General features: G+C 43.2%; 1 protein-coding gene across 2 annotated transcripts in view; it reads left to right on the plus strand.

Moving 5' to 3' along the window:
- Window positions 1–8,322, plus strand: part of LOC125770472 (RNA 3'-terminal phosphate cyclase) — a 30,337-nt gene extending 22,015 nt beyond the window's left edge. The window contains exons 7-8 of one of the 2 annotated variants that reach the window (XR_007419206.1): window positions 154–2,615; window positions 6,122–8,322. The gene's annotated coding sequence lies outside the window, so the exon portion shown is untranslated. Of the gene's footprint in view, window positions 1–153; window positions 6,098–6,121 lie in introns of those variants that run through there. The other variant, XM_049440159.1, reaches the window with a different exon arrangement.
- The last annotated feature ends 8,563 nt before the right edge of the window (window positions 8,323–16,885 follow it).

A 16,885-nucleotide genomic window follows, 5' to 3' on the forward strand; every position in this document is an offset into this window, starting at 1 on the left:
TGTTTTTTTTTTTTCAGTGGATAGGCGGATGGACAGAAAATGGAAAGATTTTTGGCAATTACTGCCAGTTTGATCATTAACTTTTCCCGGATATCTCTCCCCACGTCTTGCTCTGATCTTTCTTACTCTCTCTCTCTCTTTTTCTCTCTCTAGGCCGTCATCCGTTTTGGTCTTTCGGATGTCCATAGTACATATGCGCAGGTGCTGTTCTCTGTATGTTGCGTTGTTGCGTAGTCGATCCCGCATGGAAGGAACAAAACTCGATGGCACACCTTAGAGCACCACCAACCAATATGTTCTCTACCACATTCATCTATTACACCTCGAGTGCACGAAATTGTTTAATGGCCAAACGTATGCAAAGCCCGTACAGAGTGTGTATCGTACAGCGACAAAGCGTAATGTAGATCGATCAATCGATCGCGTTTGCGCTAGGCGATCGTCTTCCATTGGCCAGCTATCCACGGCAGCACGGGGTGTTCGTCGCTCGTCGATGAAAACCAACGCTCCGGACCGTTTCCAACCCCGTGGTCCCGGTGCCCGGTGCGCGCGTTTAAACAAAGGAAATGGACGCTGCAGTTAGAGGAACGAGCGGGCAAACACCGATCGGCCTAACGGTGAATGTTTGCGTGGCTGTTTGTGTGGATGTGTTTGGAAGGCACCGGGGGATAGCAGTGCCCGTGTGCTCGTGTTCGGACCAAACAGGCCAACGGTTGAGAAAAATAGCGTGGCCACAGTGCAAAGCACCACATTGTATCACCGTGTATACCGGCAGCGGAACGCGATCGAAGCTACAGCGTGCGAGATTAACGCTAACATCGTGCGACGCGACTTGCGTAGGGACCGTTTGTTAAGGGACGCGCAGAGAAAGCTCTATGGCAGCCCACAAAAACCACAACCACCGGGTGTTCTGGTGGCACAACGGGAAGGGTGCGTGGGTTTCGTGGAGGTAGCACAATGGTACACTGAAATATGGCCGATCGGAGCAGATTATAAGGCAGGAAACTGGGGTTGTAACGGAAACTCGACCACTGTTGGGCATCAGTTGGGGACCAGTTTCTGCTTTCAAGCATGCCCTTCCCCCCCGACCGCTCCGCCCACGGTACGGCGGTGACCTAATCCACCACAAAACCTTCATCCGATTCGTTAGCTCCAGCAACTTGCCGTACGGGTTTGCCCACGTCACATCCAGCGCACATACACACATACACACGCCGCACCTCGCATGTACAAGCCGTCAGACGACCTTCTCTTGGCGTGGTATTTTTTTTCTTCAGGTTTGTCGCTTCACTGGCACACACCTTCTTTGATGATCGGTGTTTTTTTTTCTTCAATGTTTTCTTCGATCGCCGCCAGCGAAACTAACGATAGAAACCCTTTTCCTTGTGCTATCCATTTGGGTCTCAGCTGGTGCTGTGGGGTAAGGTGTCACCCAGTTTGTTCCCCATTCAAACGGGACACATTTGGCTTTAATGGGTAGGGGTTTCTGTATTGAACACTCCTCTCGTCTTGATATCACGATCGAGCGATCATCAACTCGATGGTTTTTTTTGTGTATTGGAACGTGCAGTTCTTGTTGGATAACATTGTTTTTAATGCACCGATAAAGTAAACGACATCATCATCATCACTAGCGAATCTTTTCCTACAAACGCGTATACCTCGGCGTGCTGGCAAAAGAAGCCCCAACAAAAAAAAAAAACTTCAAATCTCTGCATGTCCATCGCTCCGTTCCCGGATCGCTGTACGGCCGGATTTTGGCTGTTGTGTTCTGGGCAACAAATGTCTTGTTTCTTTTCTTCTCCTCTCGTTTTTACCTTTATATCGATGCGAAGCTCTCCCTCTCTCTCTCTCTCTCTCACGCGATCTCGCTGCCATTGCGCGCATCTTATACGATCGTGCGTGATCGAGCTCTGGAGCGTTCTCTTGCTTTAGCTATGTTGCGTCCTGCGTACTGCGCAACCATCATGATCATCGCCATCATCATCCACTTGTCGTCCACTCTTCGTTCGGAGCACGCTCACTATACACGGCTTTGCTGATGGAACGTGCGCGCGTGTGTGTGTGTGCGATGCTGCGCATGTGCGTGAGAGAGAGAGAGAGAGATGAAAACCACGGAATGCGTGTGTGCGCATCCGTTGGACGGTACGAGGCGAGGCAAGCGTTGGTTCATGGGCTTTGAGAAAACATCAAATACACAGGCTACCGGCGTTACGCGTTTTGTTTTGCGCGGCCCCTGTTGTGGTACAGCAAAAGAAGGAAAGAAAAAAAAAACCCCCAGCACTGGACCCGTCCGTCGTTCGGAGCCGGTGAATGGACGGTGATCGCGACCGATCACCGCGTCCGCGCAACAAGCAAACCAGAAGGAACTGGGGAAAAAGGGCACGTGGGGTTTCGAACCGTTTCGTGTTCCCTCCATAAGCACCAACACCCAACAGCAGCACAGCAAACGCGGCCATCGTTCGCGCGATGTATGCGTGGTGAGGTCGCGTATGGACGTAACGCGTACACGGAGTCGGAACCGAGGAAACCTCTCGTCTGGATGCATACGATCGTGTGCTCGTGGTGATTCGGGATGCTGTTGCTGCTGCTGCTGCTGCTGGAGTAAGATGAAGGTTGGTGGCGTGGAGCTGAAATTGAATACCAAAATACTCAACGAGCCAGGACGGGGGAAAAAATAACACCAAGAAGAATACGGTGGCACACACACACACATGCGCTCACACATATAGGAGGTTGTTTAACATAAAGGCCATGAAAGAAGCCTTGCTTCATGGCTGCAATCTGGTGTGGAAGGCGACGATTTTGGTTTGTTGAAGGTGTTTTTTTTTTGCTGGCTGGAAAATGGTGGAGCCATACATCGGGACGGATAAAAATCTGCGTGTGTCTGTGTGTGTGTGTGTGTGGATTTGTTGTTGTGTATTTCAATTCGTTGTTGCTTCTACGCATGGGATTATAGCCCCAACACCGTGCAGGGTGTGTTCTGTTTCAATTTGACGTTCTTTTTTTCTATTTGTATAACAGTGATCCTCCGATAGAAGAATTGCCTAAAATAGGGGTTGATATAGGGGGTGCGAGAAAGCTTGACGCGTTCTTAGGTTAATATATAATCTTTTGGTTGTTATGGTAATCCATTCTAAACTTGAAATCGTTCTGATAAAGCATAAGCTATAAGTTACAAGTAGAACTCCCCCTAGCATCGAACAGATCATCATTTACCCTGTGTTGTACCTGACAGACGCGTTCGATCGTACGCGGGGATGAGAGCAGAAAAGCATAAAGATTATCAAACCGAAAGGCACTCTCCGAAGCACGCGCACCGTTCGACGGGAAAGCAAGAGAGAAGCAGAAAAATGGCCCGCCCGAGTACCGAGATTATTGGCGCGCTCTGACGGCCAACAGCGAGTCAAGGCAGCAGCAGCAGCAGCAGTGGAGGCGAAAACAGCCAGCACATCCATCGGCCATCATAATTTTGGTGCGCGCTGCTCCATCGTTTGCCGCCATGGGACCGCGCCGGTGTTCCTGGGCGCGTGGGGGGCAGTGGCAGCAAACAAGGCGCAACGGGAACGTTCGGCGCAATCGCAGTCGATCGCACAGCCCCGTACCGCGTCGCGTCACTCGGGGGAATCGGGTTTTGCTGTTGTTGTTGTTGTTGTTGTTGAAGCCCGGTAGCTACTGTGTGACCGTCGTGTGCTGCGTCAGGAGAGTCGCTACGTCGCTACCAATGCCTCTGTCACTACGCATGGATCTTCCTCACATTCTTCTCCGCTTTTTTGGGGCCACGGTTTCCCAAAGGCAAAAGATTCCGTGCTATCGTCGGAAGTGGTAACGTTGCTTCTCCCTTCGTTCGCGTTTTTGGCCCTCGCTTGTCAAAAACTTGTTCGTCATGTTCTTGCTTTCTTTTTCTCACTATCTCTCGCTCATATAAACACACATACACACACTCGTTAACTCTCTCTCTTTCTCTCTCTCCCTTCTCGCGCTCAGCTTCTAGAGTTCGAACTAATTCTTTCTTTGCCCTTCTTCAAGTGGACTACACACCGCCACGCCACGTATATCCCGCGGACTGTAGACGTGTCAGTGTATAGTGCCGCGCGCGCAAACGCTAGTACTAATACCTCCTCCGCTTCCCAACCAACATCGGTTCTCTGCATCGGTTTCCCGATCGTCGCGGGCCCTTCAGTATCGACTGTTGACTTTTTGAGCCGTAGCACAATCGATGATTCTGTTCTATTGCGAACGCGGCCCTGGCTTGAAATGGAGCAACACAAAAATCTGTTTGTATCCCCCCCCTTTTCCGGACCGCTAGGTGAGCATAGGAGGAGCAAACGATTATGTTTGGAAGTAGCAGCGTAACACCAAAATCGGTTAATCAACCCCCGAGTACCCGGGAAAATGACACGTTTTCATGTCATGACATTGATTGTGCGAGTTACCGGTTGATAAATGATTGATCGTAAGAAACATTTTATTTTATCTAACCAATCGTTTGATGGGGTTTTTAGGTACCTTAACTAGACATCAGCATAAAGATACATTGTTATGCAAAGTTGCGTTATCATTAGTGAGAAGTTGAAGTTTTGCTTAAATTCTTTAATTTTGTTGACGACAATGACGGGATTTTTGAAGAAATCGTTTGGCTATTTAAACCAGGTGAGCTTGCAACTCGATAGTTGAGGGATTTTGAGAGATGTGAAACTGTCAATTGGAGTAAAAAAAAATGGAAGAAATTCGTGCTTTCGTCATATTTATTAGAAATAATAACCTCGTTAGTTGGCATACGAGTCAGCTTTTGAGATGCTAACAAATGATCAACCCAACTAAAATACAATCAACCAGTGACTTCACTAACTAACTAAGCTAAATCACACACACCCAGGGTTTGAAACTGATTTTTTTAAAGACTAAAGACTTGCAATTTAACAAACACAAAAGGGGATAGTTAATATGTTTCTCCAGTAATAATGCTTCTCTCTCTCTCTTCTTGGCTTTAACGACCTTACAGGTCACGCCGGCCATTTCTGGCTTACTAGACTCATTTTTACCACGTAGCCGGATAGTCAGTCCATGCTACGGGGGGACGGTCCGGATGGGATTTGAACCCGGTCCAGCCGTGTGGACGAGTGCCCTATTACTAAGCAATTCATTGTGCACTTGCTTTGACATTATTTGTAAGATGCAAAGCTTAGTATAAGAGAGAAGCAGTATATGCATTTGTGATCTAACACTACTGTAAAGATTGCCATAATTCACCACTGGAAGATTCCAGTGTCTGTGGCTATGAAACAAAGAAAACCCTATCGCACATCCGCGTCAACCATATTTAACAAACGCTTCAAAAGTGTGGAAGTGAGGAAAAACGCATCACTTTCCTTTCAGCATTACTTCCGTCCAAACGAACTCATCCGTTTCTACACCGTTTCTACACATCTATTACTACTACGGCGTCAGAACAGTCATTTTTCTCTATTTATCTTTTGCCACCGGTCCGCCATTTGGATGGAAGATGCACGAACGGGACAACGTACGCACAGTTTAAATTTAAACTTTCGAGAAAACGGCAGGTGCTACTTCCCATCCCCCGTTATGCATGTTTGTGGTTGATTTTGGGGGGGATTTTTGGAGGTGTTTGTGAGTGCGTAATAAGTGCGCCGCTGGAAAAGAAACTGTCTCGAAGGAAGTGTCTGTACGAGCGAACTAGGAAAAGATCCCGTAAACGTCTGGGCTGTTAGTATTTGGAAGTACAAGAGAAGGAAAGGGAGGGGGGGAAGATGAAGGAGAGAAGCGAGGATTCTTAGAGGGCTTGAGCTTGATGCTAAATGTATCTGTATGAAATTTAAATTAAAGTAGACGAAACAAATGAAATTAAGTATCATAGTAGATTAAGCTACGTTTAAAAAAAAAATCAATCAAACCCGTTAATAATGCTTGTCCTACAAATTATGGTCCACTTATTAGCTTGCTTCTAATTAATGTTTTACGCGTAACGTAAATTTTCGAACACACAAATATGCACCGGAGAGCTCAGCTCTGATTACGGCAGCGGGGTACGGATTAAGGTTTTTGGTAGAATAATTTGACAATCAATTATATTGCCTTCTGTTCAATCGATTCATTTTAGTCCATTCATCTTTATCAAACGAGCCAAAAAAAAACGCCTACCATCCAACGACCGACGAAAACGATTATCAAACGTATAATTATGGGACCGATGACTGTTCTTATCAGGAAGCGAGAGAAACCCACCGTGTACGCTTTGTCAAAAATTGTTCTGTTTCGTATAAAAAAACGGAACCACGGGTTTGCCAAACTTCGGTATGTTTACGGTGTTTTGGCCCTAGACAGCGTGAAGCAGAAAAATTGTACAGCAAAAAACTGTGTCCAAATGTATTGGGTGATCATCACAGCTTAGTGCACGATCGGACGATGATTAACTCTGTAGCAAAATACGAATCTGAAACATGATGGAACGGTGCCAACCGAAATACACCAAAGTGCGTTGATGAGTGTACGCCCATGCTGATAACCTTCTCCGCTGCCAACTGAAACGATCAACCCGTTAATCCAGTTTTACCAATCCCGGGGGCCAATTATAGGACAGATTACGGGCAGTACCGTATTGCAACACAACAGCAGCAACAAAAAACCATAACCGGAAGGGGAATGGCACCACACAACAGCAACACACAGCGGATGTGCTGAGTTATGGAGCTAGCTGTTACATTTGTGTTTTGCTTTTTTTTTTTGGAACGGCCATCAACCGTACTGAAGTTGTGCTGATTATACTAATGAAATGCAATGAAGCGGAACAATTGTTTGCTAGTTTTGTAACGGCCGTTTATAGAAACTGCTTCAAAGGGATTAGTCAAAAAGTATCACTAAGCATCACTCAACAGTTTCAGATGAGTACTGGGATATATGTTTATAGTAAATAGTTGTGTTCTTCTTTAACTGATGTACCTAGTCGTTCATGTTAGTAAAGCCCCCTTAAGCTTAAGTGATTCATGCTGATTCATGATTGCTGAACAGTAGGGTTAAGATAGATTTATATAACTAAATTTATGTTGACTATAGAGATGAGAATAACAACTCTTTTTAGTGAGTCAACTCAGAGAGAATGAGTCGTTATTAGGAGTCAGCTCGTTTAGCGACTCATTTCGGAGTCATAAAAAAACCCGGCATTAACATATAAGTTAAGGTTCGGTCATTTTACTCACTCATGAGTGTAAGCATGTAGCCGTGGTGAGTGAAGTTGCCAAAAGATTAAATATGTGAGTTGAAACGAAAATGTGCGAGTGAGTTGAAACGAAACGTTTGATACACATGAGTTGAAACGGAATACATTGGTCCAATAGCCAAACTAGCCAAATGAATATACTTCTCGCTCTGCCTAACTATCAACCCTGCTATCAAACGAACAAGCAGGCTAGTCTGAAGGACATGAAACGGATATTGACTTTAGGATATTTATTATTTATTTAGGATATTTATTATTAATTAGGATATTTATGCTAAAATCTTATTGATTTAAGTTTATCGACAGTGCGACTCTCTTTAATTATCCTTAGCCTTGCCATTTTTTGATGCATTTGTATTTTAATGCAAATTTATTAAAATAAGTTTCTTTTCACTCAAATAATGCTTTAAATTAAAAAAAGAAGAAAAAACAATTAAAATATACAAAAAAATGTATAAATTTGCCAATATCCTAAGCAGAGGCAGATTGTTTCAACTCACTCGCACATTTTCATTTCAACTCATGTATTTACTCTTTTTGCAACTCGACTCACCACGGCTACATGCTTACACTCATGAGTGAGTAAGTGAAAAAAGAGTCGCTAAAACTCCTCGTGGTGAGCCGACGAAACTCGTTCAATACAACGTTTGTTTCACTATCTCACTCTTACTCACTTGGCACATCTCTAGTTGACTGTTGTCAAGGAATTTCGTAGAATTTCGATCCATATTTTCATGCTTTTATCTTCGGAACTCTACTTAACTTCATCAAATATCTAAGCGATTAAGTTGATGCTAAACTTGGTTATCTAGCTCACATTGATAACCTAAGTAGCGAAAAGAAGGACTTCTGTGCAAGTTTAAGAAAGTTGTCATCCGTAATGGAAGCATTCAACGGTTCAGATTTCGCCACATCTACTGATTAGAAGAAAGATAAAACATTTTTAACTTACCTATCAATTTCTCTGACAACTCAATGAACGAATACTTACACTACGTACACTTACCAGTTAGTACATTTTGAGGGAGGATGTTGTTGTTGGAATGTTTTAGAGAGACTTTGATTCCTTAGGAATTCTTTCGTCTCTTAATTGAGGGAGGATGTGATATAACTCGTATATCATGATATATATTTATATACGAGAGAAAGTGTATAAGACCGTATCCAACATCATACAGGACAGCTCACGTCGGAAAAGATGCGAATCTCCTGTCAACTGTCATTGAAATGTAAGTGTATTAGTATATACTAAGTGTATATTTGAACACTATGGCAAACAGGTCGTCATGCAGAACAAAAATGCAGTTGTTTTTTTTTGATTATTAAGTATTTATTCATTTTGTTACTAGCATTCGCTGCCGCAGTTTTAACGAGAAGTTTACGATTTGATATTCGATTTTGCTTTATACGAGCACAAACAAATTTTTCTAAAGTTTGAGACGCATCTCAAACAGCCTGAAAAAAAGGAATTCGCATACAAAACTCGTACATACGAGCAGCTCGTCGATATGTTGATAAAAATGAGCAAACACAATACACACCATACAGTTAACTAGCTTACCTCAGCCAATCCTCAATTTGCTTAGCGTACCAGCGAACCTAGACCGTCGCCAAATGGCACCGGTTTTTGGTGCGGTTGTTTGGGGGAACTACTCCGTTCCGTTGCCTGCCCGTGTACCGGACGGACACGTTCACCCCGGTTTACTTACGGCAAACAGTTTGCATTTACGACGCCAGAACGCTGTGAATGGGTTCTGTTTTCTTCCAAAAACCCGCGTGGCCAACCGGTTGTGACAAAATGGTACACACGCGTGCGCGCGAGCGCTCATACGCGAAATAGGAAAAAAAAAATACTGCTGTAGAATGGAAATAAATAAACAATATTACGACTGGCACCAACGAATTTCGACCACAAAACCTCGAAGGAATAAAAAAAAACAAGCAAAACGGTCTCTCAAACATGCAAACGGAAAGCGGCCACGCAGCGGTTGTAAGCGGTAAACTCAGGCAAGGCAAAGCCCCCCTGTTCCTTTTTTGGGAGAAAGAACTCCTCCGGCAGCCCGCCGTATGTTGACACCGGTTCGTGCTCTCGAACACACATCGCAGCCCAGGAATCAATGGAATGATTATTCAGCGTGCGGTCCCATGGACCGCAATGGCCTGGGCATGGGAAGAACTTTTATGAAAAAAAAAAAATGGAGAGATGGCGACAGACACGTGTACGCGGGAAGAGAGAAGGTGCAGGACGTCGGGTGCAGAGATAGGAGGAAAACCGAACGACCCTCGAATGAACTGATAAGAGACCGCTTTGCGAGCGTGCGAAGAGCGAGAAGCGATCGATTCGGTTCAAATTTGTTGGCCAGCATTCCCTCTTCCGGTGCGAGCGTGTATTGGCGGTGTTGTGGTGGTTGTGCAATATGCAGTGCGATGTACCGAGATATGGGTTAGTGCGATTGATCGATCACGATCGCGATGCTACACGGAACATGAATTACGCTACACATCAGCATTTACCATCGCTTGTGATTCCGTTGCAAACTGTCGACGTACAGTTGTGGTAACCCACCCGTTGGACTGATCGTACTGGAAGACGAAAGCTTTACGCGTGCGTGCGCGTGGATGTGTTTGCGCCACTTTTCCAACATCCGCACGAATGGCAAAAATACGGTTTCCGCTTTTTGGGGGCAGCTGTAAATGCTAATGAAAATTTTGCACATCCACTTCGACAGTCTAAAACGAAAAAAAAGAAAAAAAGCGAAAACGAAACGAAACAGACGAAACGTACCACGTAGAAGGAATATTTATAGAAATTCTCAAAACCGACGCCGATCGCCCGATCCGCTTCCGCTCTTGCCAACTCATTCGCGGCGTTGTGTAACGTGTACGGTGACGTTTCCAGGCCATACTTCCGACCGGCGATAAGTTTGCCTAGAACGCGCTGCTAATTGCTGGTGTCCACGTTTCGCCGCGCTTCCGGTCGTTTATAGATTCTGGCTCGTCTCCCCGCGGCCTGGTTACGCGGCAACCAATCATTTACGTAATACAACTGCTCGGGACGCAGATGCAATGGAGAAGAGAGAGAGGGAGAGAGAGAGAGAGAGAACGTATACTTTGGTTATCGCTGCATGCTGTACCCCGGAGGCTTTTTTTTCGCGCCGCTGTCTGTTGCGGGCGATGTGTGGCCGATCCTTGCCGGTTATCAATGAGCTGTCAGATTGGCATATTGACCTGGCAGGGCCGCACAAGTGCCGCGCTGGCTGGGTGTGCCGTACTTTGCATTTGCAGTTCCCAGGCACTGTGGAACCACAGTGCCATTCAATGTGATCGGAATGGCTTTCTTTACTTTTTTTTGCTCCCCCAGAAGGTGTGCGTATCTGTCAAAGCAAAACAAAACACACCAAACAAACAAAAAATACAAACTGGCCAAGCACGCTTCTCTATCACCAATCGAATCTCGGCATTCAGCAGCACACAAACAACCACACAACCATCATCATCGTATATCGTAAACCGTTGCGAACTTCGCGTTTTTCGGCGCGTGTAATGTGCACTAAACAGTGGTACGAAAATAGATATTCCACTTCGGATATTGTTTTTCCTGTGCTGATCCGTTTTTTTCGGCGCGTTTTCAGTTCGAAAAACAAAACGGGAACCGTGCCGATGACATACTACGCATCCATCCTTTTTGGACCTTTGTGTGTGTGTGTGTGTAGTTGTGTTGCTTGGGTTACTTAGATCTGCGAAGCAATGGACGCTCCTGTTGACGTGCATTGCACACTAGCACTCTTTGCATCTGAGTAGGCATCCCGTTGCTACAAGTATGCGGGCGGGTGAATAACATTTCTCAACACACGCAAAACACCAGGTGTGCGAGGTTTCAGATCGATTTTTCCTATAAGGTGTGTACGTCATACGTTCCGTCTCGGTAGTGCAGGTCAAAGTATCATCTTATCAAAAACGCTTACCAACAGAACCCACCCCCTAAAGTAAGGGTTTGGGTCGCTGTTTTTTTTTGTCTCCTTTTTGACACACGACGGAAAAATAGTTGTGATCGCGGCCAAGAAAAAAGTGTTTACATATGGCGCGGTAGTGTTTGGCGCTCGTTTACGTACGGGCCCCGGGGGTTTCGGCTTCCTGCCGATTTACTTCTCAGTGGAAAAATGAATCGGATCGATGGAATACGACGAGCTGGCCGGATGATGGTGGTGCCTAAGGGTGGGTACCATGGATGTAAAGGTGTGTACTAGAGTAGATCTCTTTCCCCTCACGCTGGCCAGGAGTGGTGGTGTTTCGGTCTAGCAGAAAAAAATGTTAATGAAATTGAGTAATTTCTATTTATAGATAATTCCCGCACCCGTCGTACACTTTTCCCGCTACACCAAGATTAGAGCCATCGCGTTTAAGTCCACGCCGGCATACGGTTGCTAAATATACAAACCACTATCCGTGCTGCTTACGGACGGACGGCCGTTTTCCACTGGTACAACCGATGTTCGTGGTAATGTTTGGTTTATTAGCTGGCGTTCTTGTTGCTGTTGCTGCTGCTGCTGCTGCTGCTGACGTCCAACAGGCAACCATGCTGTGAAAAATGGTTGACACACTCGCTTTCCCTATACGAGGAGGAGTCCCTCCCCCCCGCACTACCAGGGCACCGAACGGGGGGAAGATCGCCGATTGAAACGGCTACAAGGACAAATCTTTGGCGTCTTTCATTCAACTCACTATCACCACGACCCGGGTAGGGCCAGGGTGTTTGTGGTTGAATTTGCCTGCACGTTGATTGTTTGTTGCACGATGCGCACGATGGCATTTACTGATATAACAGATATAGTCATTATAGCCGATCGGATGGACGGTGCGTGCAGGTACGTGTCTGTATGCGAACCATATCTATCATCAATTATGCTGCCGTCGTGCAGTTACAAGCGCAGACTATCGTTTTAGGACGATCATGGTTTGATGGCGCCATACGGTAAGACGGTTTGTATGTTAACCATACCTTCGTATACCTTTTTGTACTAAACCGGTGCAGTGTGCAAATGAAATGAACATTTAGTTGAAAACTATTGCACTATTTATGTCATCTCTCATGCAAAACCGATCTGCTGCTGATCTGAGCAAGTGTATTAAAAAGAATAGCCAACCAGGTAGGACAGGTTAAGTTTGAAGACATCATACCCAAAATACACTTGCAAATGGAGCGTATTTGTAGCATTTCCAAAGTACGCGCGTCGTTGTTCGACCTCGATCGAACGTTGAATCATCTAACTCGCAGTCATAAACGCAACGTTTAGAATGTGGTTTTTTTTTCTTCGCGGCTTAGTAGCCTTTCGATCTAATTTCGAAACTCGAAACTTATCAACAAACCTTTTTTTTTCTTCTCTTTCCCAGTGGATAAAATAATTCCTATTTGTGGATTTCGCTTCCTATTTACCCGCTTTCCGATCGGCACGCAATTGGAGTTGCTGCTAGTGCGGTTTACTACTGGAGCGCAGGTTAAGTATAGCCGCAGTTGAACAGCCGAATTGCAGTGTGCAAAAACAGACCGCCGCATGCGCACACAGCGGATGTTGCTGTTTTGGACGATTTGCAAAATTGCACTCTAGCGCGTTACGCGTTACACTTCGCTTGCTCGGTGTAGCGATGAGTTGTTTTTTCTCCGGTTTGCTGCAACCGGAAGTGATCCAACATCCAGTGCGTTTTAATGCTGGGTAGAACCTTTTTCTGTAGAAGCTAAATTTAATTGTATGTCTCCCATTTTCGTGACAATGTGACCATGTCCGGTTGGTTCGGTTTCTTAGGCCATTAACCTGCTCGAACACGATGCGGGGAAACGATACGGGGATTTACCCACCTACCTGTGATGCATCACATTTGGTGGATTTGTGCCTTTTCGTCACAGATGCAACTTCCACGATGGATCCCTAAAAAACGCACAAACCACAAAACCGCGAGACGCGTTCCTGCCGTGCAATTAATTATAAATAGTTTGTGTGACACAGCCACACACACACACACACGTACGCGACAAACTGGTCGCTTTCGTTTTAAAAGTCAATGAAATTAAACGAATACGTACGGAGGACGTTTCGTTTGTTGGTTTTTGTGTGTGTGTGTGTGTGTGTGCGCCAAACTGCAAACAAATTTGTTTATTTTGTCTCTGGTAAGGTGTTTCCCTTGATGCGACTATCGGAGTACCTGCTGTATGGGTTTCTTTCTTTCTTTGCTGTTTTGTTTCGTTTGCCTGTTGCTATTAAATTTAACGATACACTAAAAATACGATGATGCAAAAGATCACGTTCACGGGCTGTGACGTTGATGTTTGGTACCATCTACAAAACTTTCGCGTATTTATGTCGCAAAAATTGTTTTGCTGCTTCGTTTTTTTGATCCGCTCTATACCCGCCCTAAAATGGTCATATAATAATATCGAATTTGTTTTCCTTTCAATCGTTCTTGCTGCTACTGTTAAAGTTAAAAAGAACTAAAAATTATCTGCAAAAAATACAAACAAAAATCCTTTGACAACGTGTTACCCGGATAATCGGAATCACGTGGTACACGCTAAACAACATCGATGGAGCCGCCTGGTAGTTTAGTACTGAACACATTTCTTTCGAAGTAGAGGCCTTATTACTGAGGAAAGAAAAACTCACAAACACACACGTAGAATTTTAAATTGGTCATTATGTTATTATTATAAACAGGTAGGTAATAATTACAGGTTTTGTTTTTCGTAATACAAAAAAAACATAATTAAACAAATAGTTTATAATATAATACATATATCTATATACAAAACATGTACAAAAAAAAACAAACAAACAAAAGCATTAACTGTATACTTTCAAGTGTAGTGGTACGATTTACACATAATCCCACACATATGACGGGAACTTTCGGTCAGTGCATTCTGTATGGTGCTAGCGGTCAGCGGTCACAACGATTCAGCCATTAACAGAGCTTTTCTTTTTTATTGGTAAGGATGTTGCTTGTTTGTTTTGTTCAATGTTTGTTCAATAATTTCCGTTAAAACATTTATCGGATGAAAAAGAGGGTTCTGTTTTTGTTGTTGCTATTGTTGCTTCTTCTGTTTTCAGTTGTTGTTCTGTATCTTTTGCTATTAATATACATGACACATTTATTATATGCTTTCAATATAGGGAGGGATTTTGTTTTTCTCGTATTTAGTGGTTTATTTTTTTACCAAGGTGTTTTTATTCTTCAGTTACAAAAATATGTCTCTAGTAGTTTTGTTTTTACTTTCACTTTTCGCATATTAACAGTATTTAAAATTGTATTCTCTTTTCTAGAACATTTGGCTGCTAGACAATAATATAGTTAGGTTGTTCTTCGTTTCTTCCTCCCACTTTTATCCTCTCACCATTTTATTTTATCTTCCTTCTCCATTTTAGTGATCAGGCTTGATCCTCTGCTCCTGCGGAGTACGTTTACAGTTAGTATATATAAGTGTATAAGGTTTGTTTGCGATAGGAGATGTGTGTATATTAAATATGTATATGGAACTCTTTCTCTCTCGCTCTCTGCATCGTCATCATTATAACGCGTAACGCGTTACGTGATCGTATCGCAATATCCGTATTAGTAATTAGTAATCTTAGTTCATTGGTGTTGTCTGATGGATGAGAACATTTTAAACATTCAGGCTGTGCTTGCGCACACAGGTAAACGTTTTTTTTTTTGTTTTGCTTTGAAGAGATACAAACATACATACACACACACACATACACAGAGAGAAACTCGCACACAGTCCTGTATGGTCACCCTCAAAATAGATCCCAGTTTTAGCGACACATGATATCAGGGAGTGGGGGGGGGGGAGGGGGGACTAATAAAACAGTTCTTTTTATCGGATTTGTTTTGTTGTGTGTTTGCTCTTCATTTTGTTTTACTTAGCTCAGGTATGTGTGTAGTTACTACATTGCATTGCAGGCAACAGTTACACAGTTACACGTTAGTAGCATCATCTCGTCGTAATAGTAATAGTAGCAGTGGTAATAATCGAAGTAGTAGTAGTAGTAGTAGTAGTAGTGCTGTTAATTACTTTTTGCTTGCTTTTTAATGCTTTAATTGCTCCGGAATGGAGTCAGCAAAAGTGTACACTAATACAATAACAATCGTCCTAGTTTTGGCTTTTGCAGTAATTGCAATGTATGCTTGTGTGTGTGCATATTTTTTTGTTGTTTTTCATTTGTTTTACGTCCGAATTTTCACAGTTTAGAATATATGGTTGTAACCAATACGCTTTTTCCCTTAGTCCTATCTAACCCATCATTCACTTCCACTGTTGGCATAGTTTTATACAACAAACACACAGTGTGCGTGCGGGGCTTTAATTGCTGTATATTGTATGTACAATCTTAATTTTACTGTTTGTTAATCTATCACCCACACACACACACACACATACACATCAACTAATGTGTCCCTTTCCCTCCTTTTATCCCACCCCCTACTAAAAGCGCTAAATATTGTTTGCGTCAATAGTAAAAGTCTTCTTCGTTACCAGTTTGATTTTGTGTATTAAACTTTCATTTGTTGTATATTCAATAATAATAATAATAACAATAAAAGCAATCATAATAATCTTACCAATTTGTTTCATAGTTTTGTTCGTTTCTTTTTCACATTTCAATGTTTTGTTCAAGTTTTGCTTTCACTTTTACTTTTTTTTCACTTATTTTTTTCTTTTCCGTTTGTTGTTACGCAGTCTCAGTCCTTTTTTTCTGTGTTGTTTTTTTCTGTATCATACTAACTCTAGATTGTAACTTCCATCGGTTGACATTTTTTCTTTCACAATTTCGGTGTTTTCTTGTCTGTTTCTCTGCTCTTTTGCTTACCTTGACCATACAACAGCACGTACACGTGCGATTTTCCAGAATTTGTATTACAATTTTGTTTTTGTGTGTATTTAAGACAATTCAGTTCATCATCATTACCTCTTTATCAGGTAACGGGGTAAGGTGAATAGCGGATTGCGTGGTAGAGCTTTAGGAAGAAGCCAGCCAGTATTTGGCTCTACTGGGTACAGTTACGATTTTGCTAACTTCTTTCGAGCTTATCTAATGTGGTTAGGTTATACTCATCTAATTGCTTCGTCACAATGCGTTTCAATGAAGGCCCACAATGATTTGTTTGTTGTTGTTTTTTTTTTGTTACCTCAGAAGAACAATACAAACAGAGGAACTCTGTTGCGGTCAGCAGCATGGGGGGAAGGGTTTGGAGAATATTTGGTGGAACCTTGAAAAACAAAGAAAAAACCCTTCGATACGAACATATTTGCGGACACAAAGGCGACACACAGACACACAGACATCTTCCTTTCTTTCTTTCCTCTCTCTCTCTCTCTCTCAGCCACACACGAATAAAGTGCATCAAGGATCTGTTTGCTGTTCTGCTTTGGTTGCAATACTTTTTTGTTTCTTTCCGCTGCCAAACATTCGGATCGATCCACCGATCGACTTCAACGAATGAATTTGTCCATTTTGTTTTACTTGTTTTGTTGTTATTGGTTTTGTTATGCATTGTTTATCCACTGTTATGGTTCGATTTGTTAGCTAAATAATTTATTTTCTTTTTCTTCTCATGTTTCTTAGTATATATTACATTTGCATGTTTTTTCTTCTC

Source organism: Anopheles funestus, chromosome 3RL (assembly GCF_943734845.2).
Source record: "Anopheles funestus chromosome 3RL, idAnoFuneDA-416_04, whole genome shotgun sequence".
In the NCBI taxonomy this organism is placed as follows: domain Eukaryota; kingdom Metazoa; phylum Arthropoda; class Insecta; order Diptera; family Culicidae; genus Anopheles; species Anopheles funestus.